The sequence below is a fragment of the Aquarana catesbeiana genome, linkage group LG08, assembly GCF_042186555.1.
Source record: "Aquarana catesbeiana isolate 2022-GZ linkage group LG08, ASM4218655v1, whole genome shotgun sequence".
Classification (NCBI taxonomy): Eukaryota; Metazoa; Chordata; class Amphibia; order Anura; family Ranidae; genus Aquarana; species Aquarana catesbeiana.
Genome location: NC_133331.1, coordinates 262,305,340 through 262,318,500, shown reverse-complemented (window position 1 = coordinate 262,318,500; position 13,161 = coordinate 262,305,340). Strand labels below are relative to the sequence as shown.

The 13,161-nt window shown below is 47.3% G+C and overlaps 1 pseudogene; it reads left to right on the top strand.

Moving 5' to 3' along the window:
• LOC141106733 (uncharacterized) overlaps positions 1-13,161 on the top strand; it is a 46,075-nt pseudogene that overhangs the window by 32,551 nt on the left and 363 nt on the right.

Genomic DNA, 13,161 nt, shown 5'->3' with positions numbered 1-13,161 from the left:
AGAAATAAGTGTCCGATCTGTCCGTCGCAATGTTGCAGTACCGCTAATAATCGCAGATCACCGCCAATACTATTAAAAAAAAACCAAATACACAATGGCATAAATCTTTCCCATAGTTTGTAGACGCTATAACTTTTGCACAAACCAATCAATATTCAATAAACCAATCAATACGCTTATTGCAAATTTTTTTTTTACCAAAAATATGTAGAAGAATACTGATGAAGAAATTCGTTTTTTTTTTTAAATTAGGGGGATATTTATTATAGCAAAAAGTAAAAAATATTGTTTTTTTTTTTTTTTTAAACTGTCGCCCTTTTTTTGTTTATAGCGCAAAAAATAAAAACCGCAGAGGTGATCAAATACCACCAAAAGAAAGCTCTATTTGTGGGAAACAAAGGACATAAATTTTGTTTGGGTACAGCGTCGCACGACCGCGCAATTATCCGTTAAAGCAACGCAGTGCCAAATTGCAAAAAGTGCTCTGGTCAGGAAGGGGGTAAAATCTTCCAGGGCTGAAATGGTTAATGGGCAGGCTGAATGTATCAAGTTGATAGATCGATCAACTTGGGTACAACCAGCCTGCTGGATTCGCTTGCAACTATCGCAGGTGGGCCCTGGGGAATGTTGGGGGTCGGGCCCCGGGGGGCCCAGGCCTAAAGCTGTGTAAGGGGCCCCAAAATTTCTGATGGCTGCCCTGCCAACATGACCCATATGATATGAAAATCTTCTCTCCCTACTCTATCCAAAATTAAATTGGAAAAAAGCCTAGCTATGTCTTTTCTTAAAAATGATCTCTCCCTCTCCTCCTACCTAGCCGATAAGTGTGCATTATATAGGACTACATTAACTGCTTGCCGCCCGCCCACCGTCAAATGAAATCGTTCTGGGGCGATGTCATATGGGGGCGCGCAATGTAGCGATCGCGGCTGCACCGTGTTGCTAGGACACAGCGCGACCCTAATCTCTGTAAAGAGCCAGGTCTGCGGCTCTTTAACCGTGTGATTGGCTGTGTCCAATCACAGCCGGTCACATGTAAAACACAGAGATGCCGGTAATCGGCTCTCCTTGCCATACACTCTGTGTGTGGCAAGGAGACAGAGTGTGTGGCAAGAGCCGATCAGCGGCATCTCCACGCAGGGGTACATCTAGGAATGTAATCAGGGCACTGTTCATGAGTGCCCGGATTACAATATAGCAATACAGTGTCACCAATCAGTGCCCACCAAAGCCAGCAATCAGTGCCCACAAGTGCCACCAATCAGTGCCCATTAGCGATGCCAGTCAGTGCTGGCAATCAGTGCCGCCTATCAGTGCTTCCCATCAATGCCCATCACTGCTGTCGATCAATGCCCATCAGTGCCGCCTATCCGTGCCCACCAGTGCCGCCTATCAGTGCCCATATGTGCGGCATATTGGTGCTTCCTCATCAGTGCCCATAAGTGCCACCTCATCAATGCCCACCAGTTCAGCCTATCAGTGCCCATCAGTGACCCCTCATCAGCGCACATCACTGAAGGCGAAAAATTACTTAGTTACAAAATTTGCTAACAGAAAAAAGTCAAAAATGTTGAAAAAAAATGTTTTTTTGTTTTTTTTTGTTGTAAAAAAATAAAAAAACCAGCAGTGATTAAATACCACCAAAAGAAAGCTCTATTTGTGTGAAGAAAATGATAAAAAAAAATGTTTAGATACAGTGTAGCATGACCGCGCAATTGTCATTAATGGCTTGAGCAGGAAGGGGGTATAAGTGCCTGGTAGGCAAGTGATTAAGCAGACATTTTTTAACAGAGCATCCTTGGAAACATGATCTGGGGTGAAGAGGGGTCACAGTGCTGGGGGGTATTTCTGTGGTGTAGAGTGGTCACAGTGCTGGGGGGATTTCTGGGGTGTAGAGCTGTCACAGTGCTGGGGGGATATCGGGGGGATATCTGGGGTGTAGAGAGGTGAGAGTGCTGTGGGAAACTTGGGGTGTAGAGGGGTCAGAGTGCTGGGAGGATATCTGGGATGTAGAGAGGTCAGAGTGCTGGGGGGATATCTGGGATGTAGAGGGGGCAGAGTGCTGGGGGGATATCTGGGATGTAGAGGGGGCAGAGTGCTGGGGGGATATCTGGGATGTAGAGGGGGCAGAGTGCTGGGGGGATATCTGGGATGTAGAGAGGTCAGAGTGCTGGGGGGATATCTGGGATGTAGAGGGGGCAGAGTGCTGGGGGGATATCTGGGATGTAGAGGGGGCAGAGTGCTGGGGGGATATCTGGGATATAGAGGGGGCAGAGTGCTGGGGAATATCTGGGGTGTAGAGGGGGCAGAGTGCTGGGGAATATCTGGGGTGTAGAGGGGGCAGAGTGCTGGGGAATATCTGGGGTGTAGAGGGGGCAGAGTGCTGGGGGATATCTGGGATGTAGAGGGGACAGAGTGCTGGGAGGATATATGGGGTGTAGAGGGGTCAGAGTGCTGGGGGATATCTGGGGTTTAGAGGGGTCACAGTGCTGGGGGGGGGGGAATCTAGGGTGTAGAGGGGTCAGAGTGCTGGGGGGATATTTATTTGGGGTTCTGAATCCAGGGGTGTGGAGGTGGTAACAGGATAACAATGGTAGGGGGAAGCTGTGTGTGGGGGGGGATTTGGTTGGGTGGAGTTAAGAGTGCTGGATGTATAGAAAAGATGTAGAGGGGTTACAATGTTGGGGGTATCTGAGACCCTGTCAGGCTGGATGGTGCCTCATGATTTTTATTGGTGGCAGTGTCACACCACCGCCACCAATAAAAAACAGTTACAACTGTCCTGAGCATCATTCTAGCAGATATATTATATGCACAGGACAGCTTTGTTACTTTATGTATGTAGTATTTTCCCACTGTTTCTTTGCTGTACAGAATTAATGTTCATGTAGTTAAAGTGATGCTCCGCCCAAAAGGGAAAGCTCCATTTGTCTGCCTCCTACCTACTTGATGTCTGTTTACCTGCACTGTCTCCATTGTAGGTGCCCCAGAGCATTACTTTGCCCAGGGCCCCACGATGCTATTAAGACGGCCCTGCCACCAATGTAGGGAGCTCCTTCTCTCAGTCACCACTAATGTAAGGGGGTCATTTTCCACCTGACCACCAATGATAATTGAGTACCTTAATTACCATAAATGTAAGGTGACACTACGCTGACAACCAACATAAGGGGACACTACACTGACAGACAACTGATGTATATGGTCACTTCACAGACACTTTTCCACTGACCACCAATATAAGGGATCACTACAATTTTCGGCCTGCATGTCTGAAAATGATTTTGTTTCATAGCGCAGCCCTGGATTTGAACACTTTATATTTCTAGCTTTAACTTAGTGTTCATGCTAATTTCTCATGAGTGATAAATATGATTAGAAGGGGTTCCCTGAGACCGGGACGTTTTTTTCAAGGGGTCCTCTCTTTTAAAATGGTGGCAAAAGCCTGCTGTAGACAGACACCAGGGTTACCATACACACAGAATAGGTACTCTAGGATCCTGCAGAGGGTTGATTGAACAAAACAGGTAATAAAACTATTTAGCAAGTCATGATACTGAAGCCATTAAAATGTACACTGTGATATTAAGGTCACGTATTGCCTTGTTTATTGATTTTCTTTAAACCAAGTCCATTTATTTGACAGGTTGGTGGCATTGTTGTGCATTCTCTGACTCAACAACCTGCTAATCCTCTGTGTGTCCATATCTCTTGGTGTTTTTGGGTGCCTCTCCTTAGGCGATGTACCAAGTGTTCAAAAGGTAAGCGAGGGTCAAAAGTCATGCTGCCTTCATCAGGGAACACAAGGCTTGTTAAGACAAAACAATGAGCTACATCCTGTGCATGCTGTTAGCTACTCTTAGCTCCCCTTGCAATCTTTATTGATGCTTCATTTCTACTAGGGATGAGCCGAACACCCCCCGGTTCGGTTCGCACCAGAACCCGCGAACGGACCGAAAGTTCGCACGAACGTTAGAACCCCATTGACGTCTATGGGACTCGAACGTTCGAAATCAAAAGTGCTCATTTTAAAGGCTAATTTGCATGGTATTGTCCTAAAAAGGGTTTGGGGACCCGGGTCCTACCCCAGGGGACATGTATCAATGCAAAAAAAACTTTTAAAAACGGCCGTTTTTTCGGGAGCAGTGATTTTAATGATGCTTAAAGTAAAAAAAAAAAAGTGAAATATTCCTTTAAATATCGTACCTGGGGGGTGTCTATAGTATGCCTGTAAAGTGACGCGTGTTTCCCATGTTTAGAACAGTCCCTGCACCAAATGTCATTTTTAAAGGAAAAAATCTCATTTAAAACTGCTTGCGGGTTTAATGTCATGTCGGGTCATGGCAATATGGATGAAAATCAGTGAGACAAACGGCATGGGTACCCCCCAGTCCATTACCAGGCCCTTTGGGTCTTGTATGGATATTAAGGGGAACCCCGCACCCAAATTAAAATAAGGAAAGGTGTGGGGCCACCAGGCCCTATATACTCTGAACAGCAGTATACAGGCGGTGCAAACAAGACAGGGACTGTAGGTTTGTTGTTAAGTAGAATCTGTTTGTAATTTTGAACATTTTTAACGTGTTTAGCTCCAGCCAAAAAATCTTTTCTAAGCTTTTTGGAAAACATAGGGAAGGGTTATCACCCCTGTGACATTTGTTTTGCTGTCTTTCCTCCTCTTCAGAAGATTTCACCTCACTTTTTTGTCCCAATGAAAAATGTTTTTTGAAAATTTGGGTTTTTTTGTGGAACAAGGATTGGAAAGCATCAGTGGAAAGGAGAAATTGTTTTCCCATATTAACTCTTACAGGAGAGAATTTCCCTTCCTAGGGGTAGATTTCATCTCACTTCCTGTTGTCTCCTTCCGTTTGCAAGTAGGAGTCGTTTGTAAGTTAGATGTTTGAAAGTAGGGTCCTGCCCTATATACTCAGCAGAAATTTGGGCCTTAGGTGTTGCTGTGGCCACAACACTGTAAGCCCTCACAGGGCCCTGCTGTGAAATATTAGATCAAGAATTGTAATTACATGCCCCTGTTGAACAGGAGCTGAAAAATTAGGCCTTAGGCACTGGTGCTGGTGCCACAACACTGCAACCCCTCACAGACACTCTAGTTGGAACGCAGGAACGAGCCCTGCTGCAAAGTATTGCATCAAAAATTGTAATTACACGCCCCTGTTAGACAGGGGCAGAAAAATTGGGCCTTAGGCACTGGTGCTGGTGCCACAACACTGCAACCCCTCACAGACACTCTAGTTGGAACGCAGGAACGAGCCCTGCTGCAAAGTATTGCATCAAAAATTGTAATTACACGCCCCTGTTAGACAGGGGCAGAAAAATTGGGCCCTAGGCACTGGTGCTGGTGCCACAACACTGCAACCCCTCACAGACACTCTAGTTGGAATGCAGGAACGAGCCCTGCTGCAAAGTATTACATCAAAAATTGTAATTACACGCCCCTGTTAAACAGGGGCTGAAAAATTGTGCCTTAGGCACTGGTGGTGGCGCCCAGAACCAAAAATGTTCTTACAAGCTATCAGCGTGATGATTGAGGAGGAAGAGGATAATTACTCAGGGATAGTCACTCAGCATCAGCATAGGCAGTCTTTGAAGGGATCTGAGATTTCAAAAAAAATTATTCGGTTACATCAGCATCAGGTGCTTGGTAGCTGGTGGTGATCCAAGACTCATTCATTTTTATGAAGGTCAGCCGATCGACCGAGTCGGTGGACAGACGCACCCTGTGATCGGTTACCACGCCTCCAGCAGCACTGAATGTGCGTTCCGAAAGAACGCTGGATGCAGGACAGGCCAGTAGCTCAATTGCATACTGTGCAAGCTCTGGCCAGTGATCCATCCTCAAGACCCAGTAACCCAGAGGATTTTCGGTGGGAAAGGTGTCCAAGTCTGATCTTGCCCCTAGGTATTCCTGCACCATGTAAAACAGACGCTGGCGATGGTTGCTGGAACCGATCATACCTTGGGGCTGCGGACCAAAAAATTGTCTGAACGCATCGGTCAGACGGCCACCTTCTCCACCGCTCCTTCTTTGACTGACCGAAGCCTCAGCAACACGTTGTCCAGAAACAGGAGTTTGTAACCTCCCAGTCTCTGGGAACGCGTTGCACAGACCTTTCTGCAAGGCCTCCCGAAGATGTTTCATCCTCTGCTCCCTCTGCGATGGCAAGATAAGGTCCGCAACCTTACCCTTGTAACGTGGATCAAGGAGGGTTGCCAGCCAGTATTGGTCCTTCTCCTTGATACCACGAATACGAGGATCCTTACGCAGGCTTTGCAGGATCAGGGAGGCCATGCAGCGTAGGTTTGCTGAGGCATTCGGTCCGGAGTCCTCTGGGTCACTAAGAACGACATGGTCCGCAGCCACCTCCTCCCAGCCACGTACAAGTCCATGTGTTTCTTGGGACTGATCCCTTAAAGACTGCTGCTGATGCTGAGTGCCAGGCTCCACCTCCATACTGACACAATCTTCCTCCTCCTCCTCTTCCTCCTCGTCCTCTTCCTGTGTGATCGGCGGGCACGCAGGAACACTGTCTGGATAAAGGGGGCCTTGAGAGCTAAGGAAGTCCTCCTCTTCCTGCCTCTGTTCTGCCTCAAGTGCCCTGTCCATTATTCCACGCAGCGTGTGCTCCAACAGGTGGACAAGGGGGACAGTGTCACTGATGCATGCACTGTCACTGCTCACCATCCTCGTGGCCTCCTCGAATGGTGACAGGACAGTGCATGCATCCCTGATCATGGCCCACTGGCGTGGGGAAAAAAAACCAAGCTCCCCTGACCCTGTCCTGGTGCCATAGTCGCACAGGTACTCATTGATGGCCCTCTGCTGCGTGTGCAGCCGCTGCAGCATGGCCAACGTTGAGTTCCACCTGGTGGGCATGTCACAGATTAGGCGGTTCTTGGGCAGGTTAAACTCCTTTTGGAGGTCCGTCAGCCGAGCACTGGCATTATATGACCGGCGGAAATGCACACAGACTTTCCTGGCCTGCCTCAGGACATCCTGTAAGCCCGGGTACCTGCCCAAGAACCGCTGCACCACCAAGTTAAGGACGTGAGCCAAACAGGGCACATGGGTCATTTGTCCCTGTCGGAGGGCAGAGAGGAGGTTGGTGCCATTGTCGCAAACCACCATTCCTGCCTTAAGTTGGCGTGGCGTCAACCACCTCTGAACCTGCCCCTGCAGAGCTGACAGAACCTCTGCCCCAGTGTGGCTCCTGTCCCCCAAGCACACCAGCTCAAGCACCGCATGGCATCTTTTGGCCTGCGTACTTGCGTAGCCCCTTGAACGCCTACGGAGCACCGCTGGTTCCGAGGAAGAGGCCATGGAGGAAGAAGAAGAGGAGGGGGTGGAGGAGAGAGGTGTGTCACAATCAGCATTTTGGAGGCGTGGTGGCAGAACAACCTCCAACACTACTGCACCTTGTCCTGCATCCTTCCCAGCTGCCAGCAGAGTCACCCAATGCGCCGTGAAACTTAGGTAACGTCCCTGTCCATGCCTGCTGGACCATGAGTCAGCGGTAATATGCACCTTACCGCTGACCGCCCTGTCCAGCGAGGCATGGACATTGCCTTCCACATGCCGGTAGAGAGCCGGAATCGCCTTCCGTGAGAAAAAGTGGCGTTTGGGTACCTGCCACTGAGGAACCGCACATTCCACAAACTCACGGAAGGGGGCAGAGTCTACCAACTGAAAAGGCAGCAGTTGAAGTGCTAGCAATTTTGCCAAGCTAGCATTCAACCGCTGGGCATGTGGATGGCTGGGAGCAAACTTCTTTCGGCGGTGCAGCAGCTGGGGCAGGGAAATTTGCCTGGTACAATCTGACGTCGGTGTACCAAAAGCAGATTGCCCACAAGTACTTGGCTGTGACACACCTAATTCTACACCTTCATTCCTCTCACTGCAGGTCTCAGAGAGGACTGAAGGTCTAGTGGGGTTGGAAATCTCAGCTGATGAGGAGCAAGGAGAGATCCTCTTTGTTCTTTGGTGTGGGTCTTTTAGATACGCTTGCCAACGAACTGCATGGCAGGTCAACATATGTCTGGTCAAGCATGTGGTACCCAAGCGGGAGATATTTTGGCCACGCGAGATACGCTTGAGACATATGTTGCAAATAGCAGCGGTGCGATCTGATGCACTCGTCTCAAAAAAGGCCCACACCAAAGAACTTTTTGAATAACGCGCAGAGACTGCAGCGCCCTGCACATGTGGAGCTTTGGGGTGTGATGCAGTCAATGTGTTGCCCTTAGGCTGGCCCCTGGAGGGCATCCTGCCTCGTTGGTGATGTGCTGCCGCCTCCTCCTCCTCCTCCTCCTCCTCCTCCTCCTCCTCCTCCTCTCTCCTATCAGGCACCCACGTTGAGTCAGTGACCTCATCATCCCCTCCCTCCTCATCACTGGAGCAAACCTGGCAGTATGCTGCAGCAGGGGGAGCATGACTGCCAGATTGCTGTCCTTCTTGGGCACCCCCTCTGTCCGCGCTCATGTTACTGCCTTCATCGAGCTCAGTATCGTCATCAGAGCCTTCCAAACGCTGGGCATCCTCCTGGAGCATGTACCCAACACTGTGGTCAAACAGTTCGAGGGAATCCTCATGAGGACATGGTGGAGCTAGGGAAGGAGTCACTGATGACATTGAGCTGAGGGAAGAGGCCGCTGCTTTGCCAGACAAAGCACCCTGGGCATGGGTGAGAGAGGATGAGGAGGATGAGGACGGCTTGGTCATCCACTCGACCAAGTCTTCCGCATGTTGCGGCTCAACATGGCCAGCTGCCGAAAAAAAGGCCAAGCGTGTCCCATGGCCACGTGCTGATGAGGATGCACCGTCTCCACGACCAGCACTAGACACAGAGCCTGCTTGCCCTCTCTTATTGGCTTGTGACTGTCTGCCTCTCCTTCTTGGCCTTCCAGACATACTAATGGCCTGTAGCTGCACTAAGCTGGGATAGAACACCTGTAATTTTCTTCAAGTAGCTTTATATACTGTAACCAGACAAGCCTGCCTGTCAGTAGGAAGATAACAGGAACGGATCTAGCTGAACACTGTGAGCAGGACGCACTGTACTAAATGTAAATAGTCTAGCTGCCTGACCGTGGTACTAATAGGATCAAATAGAACACCTGTAATTTTCTTCAGGTAGCTTTATATACTGTAACCAGACAAGCCTGCCTGTCAGTAGGAAGATAACAGGAACGGATCTAGCTGTACACTGTGAGCAGGACGCACTGTACTAAATGTAAATAGTCTAGCTGCCTGACCGTGGTACTAATAGGATCAAATAGAACACCTGTAATTTTCTTCAGGTAGCTTTATATACTGTAACCAGACAAGCCTGCCTGTCAGTAGGAAGATAACAGGAACGGATCTAGCTGTACACTGTGAGCAGGACGCACTGTACTAAATGTAAATAGTCTAGCTGCCTGACCATGGTACTAATAGGATCAAATAGAACACCTGTAATTTTCTTCAGGTAGCTTTATATACTGTAACCAGACAAGCCTGCCTGTCAGTAGGAAGATAACAGGAACGGATCTAGCTGAACACTGTGAGCAGGACGCACTGTACTAAATGTAAATAGTCTAGCTGCCTGACCGTGGTACTAATAGGATCAAATAGAACACCTGTAATTTTCTTCAGGTAGCTTTATATACTGTAACCAGACAAGCCTGCCTGTCAGTAGGAAGATAACAGGAACGGATCTAGCTGTACACTGTGAGCAGGACGCACTGTACTAAATGTAAATAGTCTAGCTGCCTGACCGTGGTACTAATAGGATCAAATAGAACACCTGTAATTTTCTTCAGGTAGCTTTATATACTGTAACCAGACAAGCCTGCCTGTCAGTAGGAAGATAACAGGAACGGATCTAGCTGTACACTGTGAGCAGGACGCACTGTACTAAATGTAAATAGTCTAGCTGCCTGACCGTGGTACTAATAGGATCAAATAGAACACCTGTAATTTTCTTCAGGTAGCTTTATATACTGTAACCAGACAAGCCTGCCTGTCAGTAGGAAGATAACAGGAACGGATCTAGCTGAACACTGTGAGCAGGACGCACTGTACTAAATGTAAATAGTCTAGCTGCCTGACCGTGGTACTAATAGGATCAAATAGAACACCTGTAATTTTCTTCAGGTAGCTTTATATACTGTAACCAGACAAGCCTGCCGGTCAGTAGGAATTTAACAGGAACGGATCTAGCTGAACACTGTGAGCAGGACGCACTGCACTAAATGTAAATAGCAGGAACGGATCTAGCTGAACACTGTGAGCAGGACGCACTGCACTAAATGTAAATAGTCTAGAAGATAACAGGAACGGATCTAGCTGAACACTGTGAGCAGGACGCACTGCATTAAATGTAAATAGTCTAGATAGAAGATAACAGGAACGGATCTAGCTAAACTGAATACAGTGTATATATATATATGCAACACCTGGGATGCATATATATACACAATACACTGTAAGTGCAGCTAACTGACTGACTGTTCTGCCTAATCTATCTAACTCAAATCAAATGACACTGTCTCTCTCTCTCTCTATCTCTCAGCACACCGGAACACACACTACACAGGGCCGCCGTGCAGGCGGCCTTATATAGTGTGGGGTGTGTACTAAATGCCCTGAGCCGTAATTGGCCAAAGCCACCCTGGCTTTGGCCAATTACAGCTCTCTCTACTGACAGCGCTGTGATTGGCCAAGCATGCGGGTCATAGTGCATGCTTGGCCAATCATCAGCCAGCAATGCACTGCGATGCCGCAGTGAATTATGGGCCGTGACGCGCCACACGAATTTAGCGCGAACGGCCCATAACGTTCGCAATTCGGCGAACGATCGAACAGCCGATGTTCGAGTCGAACATGGGTTCGACTCGAACACGAAGCTCATCCCTAATTTCTACAGAAGAAAAGCATTGTTAGTCAATCGGGAGTAAGGTTGGGTTCACACCGCAGCACAGAGCGGCTCACAGCAGGGGTCCGGTGCGTGCCTGTTCACCGTTTCAGGTACGATTTCAGCCTGAATTTTTGGCTGAATTCGGACCTGAAACAGACCAGAAAACTCACAGGACTCCTGTGCAATTCCCACCGGAGCCGCTCCATAGAAAGCCGGTTACAATCTCCTGACATGCAAATTGGATGCACCCAATTTGCAATAGTTTGAACCCAGCCTAAAGCACAAAGTGCCAAAACTCTAAATAACCAGCTAAAGTCTATTTTAATGAAGGCGGACCAAAATATATTCTGGATGGTTGCCATTCATAGTGTACTATGCTTCTACATATTTACATAGTCCGGTTGAAAAAAGACACAAGTCCATCTAGTTCAACCAATAAAAGGGGAAACAAAATCCCATACTCACAATTGATCCAGAGGAAGGCAAAAAAAAAAAAAAAAATAGCAAGCATGATCCAATGGGCTCCAGTAGGGGAAAAAAAATCCTTTCCTGATCCCCCAAGAGCAATTGGATATTCCCTGGATCAACTTTATCTATAAATATTAGTATCCAGTTATATTATATACCTTTAGGAAATAATCTAGGCCTTTTTAAAGTAATCTACTGAGGTGGAGAGAACCAGCACTTGAGGGAGTCTATTCCACATTTTTACAGCTCTTACTGTAAAGAAGTCTTTCCATAACCCCCCAAAAAAAGAGCTCCTGTTCTCTTATAGCAGATTAAACAGCACAATGATTGTGCTGTCTAATCTGTCCCTTTCTAAGCTGTAAAAAACCTGGTTGATCCTGCCTTTTCCTTTGTCCCCCTCTGTGTTCAGATCACAGTAATCATGGCTGCTGATCTCTGATTACCGTGGTCAGTTTATGTGCCTCTGTCATCCACTGCTCTCCTCTCTCTCCCTCTCCCTCCTTGCCTGTCAGCTCCTGTGTGTCTCTCCCCCCTCTCTGCCCCCCTGCCCCCCTCCTGCCGCTGTTAGTAGTTGACAGTAAAAGTACAATTAGAACTAGAACAATTACAGCCAGCTCCTCTGTTCTATTAATCGCTCCTACACAGTGTACATGATTTTTTTAAAATGATGCCTGTAATTACCCTATCTTTGATATCTTCAGGCCGATCATGTGACCTCTGGCCGCTCTCCTCCCCCAACTAAGGGCTACAGTGGGAGGAGCTGAGCAGCCAGCACAGCAGTCACGTGACCTTCCGGCTGATGTTAGAAGGGGATATTGGCTCCTCCCGCTGTAGCCCCATTGGACAAATAGAGCTGCTGGAGGTCACGTGACCGGTCAGTAGAGGTCAAAGATTAGGTATTTACAGGCATCAATAAAAAAACAAAAAAACATGTACACAGTGTTGGAGAGATTAATAAAACAGAGGAACTGTCTGTAATTGTTCTTTACAACCATTTTAAATCTCTTTTTCTTCAGATGTAAAGAGTGCCCCCTTGTCCTCTGTGATGACTTTAAAGTGACAAACTCAACACCAAGTTCACTATATGGACCCCTTATGTATATATACACATGTTGATCATATCCCCCCTTAATGTCCTCTTCTCAAGAGAGAATAAATTCAGTTCCTGTAATCTTTCCTCATAGCTGAGGTCCTCCATGCCTCTTATCAGTTTGGTGGCCCTTCTCTGCAGTTTCTCCAGTTCCCCGATATCCTGTTTGTGAACTGGTGCCCAAAACTGAACTGCATATTCAAGATGAGGTCTTACTAATGATTTGTACAGATATCATCTCTCTCTCTGGAGTCCATACCTCTCAATACAAGAAAGGACTTTGCTGGCTTTGGAAACCACAGCTTGGCATTGCATGCTATTATTAAGCTTATGATCTACCAAACCCCCAGATCCTACTCCACCACTGACTCCCCCAGTTGTACTTCCCCTAACATGTTTGATGCATGCATATTCTTAGCCCCCAAGTGCATAACTTTACACTTATCAGTATTAAAACGCAACTCCTTTGAATATTGTATTGAATGAGCTCAAACAGATTTAAAGGAGTTGCTCTTTATGGGAGAAACAATGTATAGAATTGGATAAAATATCAATTTTTTTTCATAAGTTCAGTTCATAAGTTTTAAACCTCAAGGTTTGGACATATTTTATACTATTTACAGTATATCAAATTACTGTATCATGTGATATTATAACAGAAAATTGACAAAAGGGACAGCACGGATGAAT